This window comes from Schistocerca piceifrons, chromosome 5 (genome assembly GCF_021461385.2).
Source record: "Schistocerca piceifrons isolate TAMUIC-IGC-003096 chromosome 5, iqSchPice1.1, whole genome shotgun sequence".
Classification (NCBI taxonomy): Eukaryota; Metazoa; Arthropoda; class Insecta; order Orthoptera; family Acrididae; genus Schistocerca; species Schistocerca piceifrons.
The window spans coordinates 26,087,818-26,095,712 of NC_060142.1; positions in this window are offsets into that span (position 1 = coordinate 26,087,818).

The following is a 7,895-nucleotide window of genomic DNA, read 5'->3' on the forward strand; positions in this document are numbered from 1 at the left end:
AACAGTGTTCTTTGTAGTTGTGAGTGCGTCGGAGCTCAGCGAATTCGAACGTGGGAAAACTGTTTGTGCTCGTATGGAGGGTGATCCGTAGCCAAGGTACCCGAAGTATTTCGTGTATAGAAGATGTGTGCCGCATACAGGGCAAGCGGAAAAACATCATATGCTAACTCACAACGCGGACGAAAATGTGTTTTGTGTGATCGTGACGGACGTCATTAAGAGGACTGTGACGAAAAATTAAGAGGGCGAAAGCTGAAAATAATTGCAGAACGGAATACCGCACCTACGAACTTTGTCAGCATCAAAACGACACGAACGGAGCTCCAGAAACGGGGAACTGCACGGCAGAGCAGCGTAACGAAAAAACGTGGTGCCGCAACCATAAAGCCTGGTTTGTGGAGCAATGGAAGAATGTGTGGTCGGATGAGTGTTGTTTCATGTTGTTTCCAACGTCTGTCCGAGTTTACGTCTCAAGAATCAAACATAGCGGCGGTTAGGTGATGATTTGGGCAGCCGTATCGTTCTCCCCGCTACTCTGCAACGTCGCATTAACACCAAGCACTGTGTGACCATTCTGGCTGTCAGATGCATCCCATTGTACGGTGTTTGTTGTTCAGTGGTGACGACAGGGTCCCCACTCACACGGTTCGCATCGTTCGGGACTGGTTTTTGTGAACGCGGGGATGGACTGTCGCATTATCGCTGCTACCACAGTCACTGCATCTCAGTATTATTGAGGCTTTGTTGTGTACTCTGGTGAGAAGGGTACGCGGTCGCTATGCACCTCCAGCGTCATTGCCTGAATCTGCCACTATTTTGCACGAAGAATGGTGCAAGACTTCCTTGGGAGCTATATTTTTGTTTTTATAGGACCTGTATTTCTCCATTCTGAGACGATGGTTTTCCTGCACCATATTAGGTATGGTGATGTGTTTTTCGTGTTTGTATGTCTTTGTACACCCCCTGTACACGTACGACGATGGCCGCCGGATTTTAGAAGAATATTCCTGGAGATGGATTCACTAAATTTACCCAACACGGTGTCACCAAGACAACGTCGCATTTCATCGAAAGGTACCAATGAATTTGTTCATTTTATGCATTCATGCCTACCTGATATGGACTTCAGCCGCTGAAAGAGTATTACAAAATTGGTCGCTTAAGCACTTGACAAATGTGTTGAACTTCCGCGGGACCCCTCCATCAAATCTCAGTGTTCTGTCCGCCAATCCAGATTATGCTTTGCATGAGACAGCATGTGTCAATTAGGTACGATTCGAAAATCTAGACTGTAATATTTTGTTGTTCGTGCCATTTTTAACAAAATCTCTTTTTGATTGTCTCAAGGCTTGTGTTCAACGTGATACAGTGGGTATTTTCATGCTATATCCTGAATTGTAAACTAAATTCGTACTTTCTAGAAACTTTTAGCGATAATATCCTCATTCAAAAACAATCGTCACCTTATTTCATTGTGTACTTGGGCGAAAAAAGTATAATTTTGAGAATTTTCGGTCGCTGAAGAGTGTTGTGCGTAACATATTTAGCAGTAAATTGTAAACTACAGTTGCGCATTCTGTAAACTTTATAGGAATAGCTTCCTACAGACTCGTTTCTCCCTTAGCGCAGTGCTGGCATTGAAGTGATTAGTGCAATATTTCCACATTTTCTGCCGACTGACCTGCTATTTCTAAGTCAGTGTTCGTAGTTTTACGATAGTGACGTAAACGTAACAGGTACTAATTCAAAACGTGTGTTGCAATAGTTTGTTTTGCTCACATAACGATTGTCCTATTGGATTCAATTTGGTTTCGCACTTGAACAGAAGTGTATACTGTCAGTATGTGTCGCACATTAAACAGCCATGGGCACCCGCATGGCACTTTTCTATGCAATCCTGTTTATGTGTCATCTAGAGGAGACCTGCCTAGCCTCCCAAAACGTCAAGTCCCTAGTCTGGCTCAGGTTCACTGATGATGTCTCCATGATATGGACTCCGGGCCAAGAAACCTTATCCTCATTCCTTCACAACCTAAACACCTTCTCTCCCATCTGCTTAACCTGGTTCTCCTCAAACCAGTGTGCCACCTTCCTGGACGTGGACCTCCTCCTCTCTGATGTCTCCATCCACATGTCCGCCCACATTAAACTCACCAGCCACCAACAGTACCTGCATTTCGACAGCTGTGATGCCTTCCAAACCAAATAAACGCTACTACACGGCCTGGCAGCCCAGGGACAGCGTATCTGTAGTGACAGGATCTCCCTTGCCAGTATGCTGAGGACTTCACCGAAGCCTTCACAAATTTTCAGTGCCATTTGCCCTTGTACTCCCAATCCTCTCGTCACCCCAAGAACCAGCCACAAAGGACTACTCTCTACAGCACTCATTACCCCAGAAGCCTGTGACAAGACTGGTGCAGAATGGGAGGCTGGGCCACCTGTGAAAGCAGCAGTGTAATATACCAGTTCTGCTGCAATCATTACACAGTCTTTTATACTGATATGACTACCAACCAGCTGTCCACCAGGACAAATGGCCACTGCCAAACTGATGCCAAGAGCAAAGTAGACAAGTGGCACAATCTGTAGTCTAACGTAACATGCTTGACTTTAGTGGCTGCTTTACCACCTGAGCTGCATTTGGATCTGAGCTGACGGAGATCGCGGTCATGTGTGTGTGTGTGAGAGGCCGAAAGGTAATGTTGAGGTGCTTTTTCATTGTGCCTGTCTGCAACTCATGTTATCTTTACGGTGGGTAGTTATCTATCTTTTCATTATATTGTTGATATTCCAACCCGTATTTTCCATGGTCTGATTTTGCGCATTAAACTGTTTTCGCCATTGTTACGTGAGATTTTTAATGAGTATAATTCGAAATAAATGCTTGAAATTGAATCATTTGCGAGAAATCTGTAATTTTTATGGACGATTTTTCTTTCGTTACTTTCAGTTATCACTTCCTTGTACGTTGTAGCTTCAGATTTTGAAGGGACCTTGTATTACTTGGAGCGTAACAAATTCTGAAATTGAAACAAAATTAGCAAGGCTTCAGTTATCCAGTTGTCAGAAGTCTTTGTACCAGTAAGAATTCAGCTTCACTGTGAAAGCTATTCCCGAGCACGAGATGAGTTAGTTGATGTTTGTAAGAAGCTGGACACCACCCCGACTGCTGTCGGGGGATGTGAGCGGCTTCTAACGGGTGTGTGGGGAGAAACGCAGAGAGACATGTACCACAAGTAGTATCCTCTTCTGTGGATAATGTCTAACCCGCAGGATATGCATTACCTACCACTGTTTGTCCATCTGACTGTAAATGGTGTGTAAGTGTTAGGTCAGGAGGGCAAGCACCCTTATACGTGGTATCAAACAATGTCTGTAACTGGGTTGAGAATGTCTTGGTAGGCAGGACCCCGTATATTGCTTGGGATGTGATTCATTGACAGAGGTTGTGGGAATTCCAGATGTGCTCCTGTAAAGTGTTTTGGGACCATAGTTTTACATGTTGTAAATTAACGAACTTGCAGGCAGTTCGATGTAACAGAGAACCTGATCGTCCTGATCAGATCAGGTTAACTAAATAAAATGTAATGGATTCGTTGAAGCATGGAACATCCACACAAGTAATTGAAGTCAGTTTGTTTATTGCCATACACGTTTCATTTCTTTTATTTGTGAAGCATCGTCAGTTGCGATTTCAAGCGCTGTTAGCCTGGAGCTGTGTGGTCCTGGATATGTGATCATTAGCCTCTATGCTCCAGTTGGCAGTTTTCCGGAGTTCTTTCACCCACATTTGACTCGACACATCGCATACATCACTTGAACTTTACAATTTGTGTTCAACTGAAAAATTACAATATAATGTAGGACTGGCTGGAAAATATTGCAGAAATATTCGATCAGATCTTGATAAGATTTCAGAATTGGTGCAAATATTGGAGAATGAATTTAAATGTACCGAAATGTAAAATTAAGCACTTTACAAAACGGAAAATATGTGCTATCCTATGACTACGATATCACTAATCCACAATTAGAATCGGTCAAGCCATACAGACATGTGTTTATGAGAATTTGTATGCATACAAAATGGAATGATAACATGGAGCCAGTGATAAGTAAGGTAGATGGCGAAATTCCAGTCGTTGGAAAGATACTAGGAAAATGCAGTCAGTCTAGAAAGGTTCAAATGGCTCTCAGCACTATGGGACTTAACATCTATGGTCATCAGTCCCCTAGAACTTAGAACTACTTAAACCTAACTAACCTAAGGACATCACACACATCCATGCCCGAGGCAGGATTCGAACCTGCGACCGTAGCAGTCGCGCGGCTCCGGACTGAGCGCCTAGAACCGCGAGACCACCGCGGCCGGCAGTCTAGAAAGGAAATTGCTTATAAGTCACTAGTGCGACCTATCCTACAGTACTGCTCAAACATGTCGGACCTGTAATAAGTAGAATTAACACGGGATACTGGACGTACACAAATAAGGGCGATATGTATTGTCACAGGTTAGTATATCCCATGCGTGAGCGCCACAGGGATCCTAAAAAAACTGAAATGACCGACTCTGATGCTAGACGCAGGCTTCCCCATGAAAGCCTGCTTACAAAGTTTCAAGAAGCAACTTCAAGCGAAGACTCCTGGTCTAAACATCATTTCAGTAGGTTCAACATCAGATAACAACATAGAAATCCTGTTGAAATCCAGTTATTTATAGTAACATCCACATATAAACCACCTAAGTCCAGCTTCAAGGGGCCACCTAACTTCCACTCTCAATCAACAAAGGTAACTTTAATAAAACAGCACACCATATGTATAAGAGGGTTGGAACATTAATACTGGCAATTATTTATTTACAGCTCGTACAAAATAGATACGTGTTTCAAAGTTTTACTGACATTCAGAGTAGTCACCAACATTGTATATAGCCCCTTTCCAGCGATGTGGAAGTCGTAGGATACTCTTAGCAGTGCCAGTTGTCTTGATAGTTCGAGGTGTGCAGTCTATTGCCCCACGAATTTGTAGCAGTTCAGATGGTTCAAATGGCTCTGAGCACTATGGGACTTAACATCTGAGGTCATCAGTCCCCTAGTGCCAGTTGTCTTGATAGTTCGAGGTGTGCAGTCTATTGCCCCACGAATTTGTAGCAGTTCAGATGGTTCAAATGGCTCTGAGCACTATGGGACTTAACATCTGAGGTCATCAGTCCCCTAGAACGCACAAATACTTAAACCTAACCAACCTAAAGACATCACACACATCCATGTCCGAGGCAGGATTCGAACCTGCGACCATAGCCGTCGCGCGGTTCCAGACTGAAGCGCCTAGAACCATTCGGCCACACAGGCTTGTAGCAGTTCTGAAGCGAATGCCGTGAAGTGTTTCCTCCAGTTTAGAAATCGAGTTCACTCACGAAGGCTTAAGTGAGGGGAGCGCAGGAGGTGGTTTAACATTTAGCAGCCCCATCAGTCAAACAAATCAGTAACAGCTTGCACTGTACGTGCTTGAGCATTGTCCTGAAAGCACGTACTATGTAAGCTGTTACTGATTTGTTTGACTCGTGGGGCTGCTAAGTGCTATACCACCTACTGCACTTCCCTTACTCAAGCCCTCGTGAGTTCAACTCGATTTCTAAACTGAAGGAAACACTTCATGGCATTCGCTTCAGAACTGCTACAAATTCGTCGGGCAATAGACCGCGTCGCTCGAACTGTCAACACAACCGGCGCTGCTAAGAGTATCCTACGACTTCCACTTTGCTGGCAACGGGTTATACACAATACTGGTGACTACTTTGAAGGTCACTAAAATTTTGAAACACGAATCTGTTTTGTATGAGCTGTAAATAAATAGTTGCCACTATTAAAGTTCCATCCCTCGTATATGTACGTATTATAGTCAGCAAAAATCTTGCCCAGATGCTGAATGTTGCTGAACCAATTTAGTGGACGCAACACTCGACCTATTATTTGTTCTGTTGAAGCAATTGTGAAACCAGAGATCATCCAGTTCAAAAGATCATTTGAGAGATCAGGACGAGCTAAGATCTATGCAGTGAGCAGTGGCTCTTTCAGCATATCGATCTCTATATGTGCTTGATCATTCCAGTGCCAAATGGTGTTTTTGCCTGTCAAAGAACATAATGTTGTTATAGTCAAAATTTTCAATTTCAAAAATCTGTGGCAAAAATTGGCTACTCCTAAAAAGCCTCTGACTTGCCATTTAGCAGTAGGTGAAGGGACTGCTCTGATTGCTTCTTGCGTTTCAGGGTCAAGTGCAATACCTTCCAATGAAATGATATGGCCCAAAAATCTTACAATCATGTTACGAAAATGTTATTTTTCTAAGTTTACTGTAAAACCTGAGCCGAGCGGTTCTAGGCGCTTCAGTCTGGAACCGCGCGACTGCTACGGTCGCAGGTTCGAATCCTACCTCGGGCATGGATGTGTGATGTCCTTAGGTTAGTTAGGTTTCAGTAGTTCTAAGTCTAGGGGACTGATGACCTCAGCTGTTAAGTCCCCTAGTGCTCAGAGCCATTAGAACCAATTTGTAAAACCTGAGTCTTCAAAAATGTCCAACAAATTATCCAGATTTTGTTATTTGTTAATCAAGTTGGTTCTGCAACCAAAATATCATCATCCTAGGTGGTGATGTGTCTGAATGGTCTGGAAGAATAGTGTCTACTCCACGAGTAAATGCTGGTGATGAACTGTTTAAACCAAAAGGCAATATACAGAACTGGTAACACGTCCCAAAGCATAAAAAGGCTGTGTACCTCCTGCAGTGAGGTTGTAATTCTGTTTACCAAAAACTATAGCGTAAATCTACAGGTAAACATAGAAATTTTGCAACAGTTCGTCAAGTGTCTAGGGTCTGTTTTGGGAAGAATGATAGTACTGATCTGACAAGAGTCCAGGACCAACATAACTGAACCACCTGTTTCTTTCAACGACATGCAATAGGCTGTTGTAGGAGCTGATAGCTGACTCAATAACACCATTTTCTAACCTCAACTGTATCTCAGCTTTCACCGTTTCTCGTCTTGAGCCGCTGTTACATAAGGTCTTACATAGAATTTGTTGTTCTAAGCTGAAACTGGTACTGAAATCCCTTGAAAATGTCTATGGGTAAACACTACCGCATGTTCTTCTAAAATATCGGTAAGTTGTTTCCTGTCATGTTCATCACAATGCTCTGCTTCCTCCATCTTTTGCTGGACTATTGTACTTAAATTGATTTCCTGATCGTAACTGACGTTGTTTGTACAATGATAAGCTGCATTACTGTCGACTGAATCGGGTAAGCATTGAAAGGAATGAGAAAGTTCATAGCAAAACTGCATCTCTGACAAATAAATTTCAGAAAGATCTCATGTTTAACATCAACAGTTTCTCCCAAAATGGCACCTTGTATTTTAATTTTCCCAAGAGGATATACCAAAGTGTTGTTTCTGAAGATTCATTATATACTGACTCGCTGGTAACTGATATTGAGCCAAATGAGCCCAAAACTAAGGTAAAATTATTATTTGTAATTCAAATGTTAACTATGGGGTGTATAATTTGTTTTGGTCCAACTTCATTTTTCTGAAGCAGAATGTCCCTAATATCTTCGAATTGCATAAAGTTAATATCTACAGCAGCAGAGTCATCTGTTAGCTGTCTTTCCCTTCAGTTGCTGGGACCTGAAGTCATTGTTTATTCTTTTTATCCTGTTGCTGACTGTCATTAGATGTCGGTGATCTAACTTTGACTATCTCTACCTACCATACTCGTGGCGATCTACCACGTAGACTTGTTTTGCTGACGTTCTGATATTTGTTGTTGTCTGAATTTCGATGGTACGCCAGCTGTTGTTTTGATCTGACTGATTACATTGCCGATTCC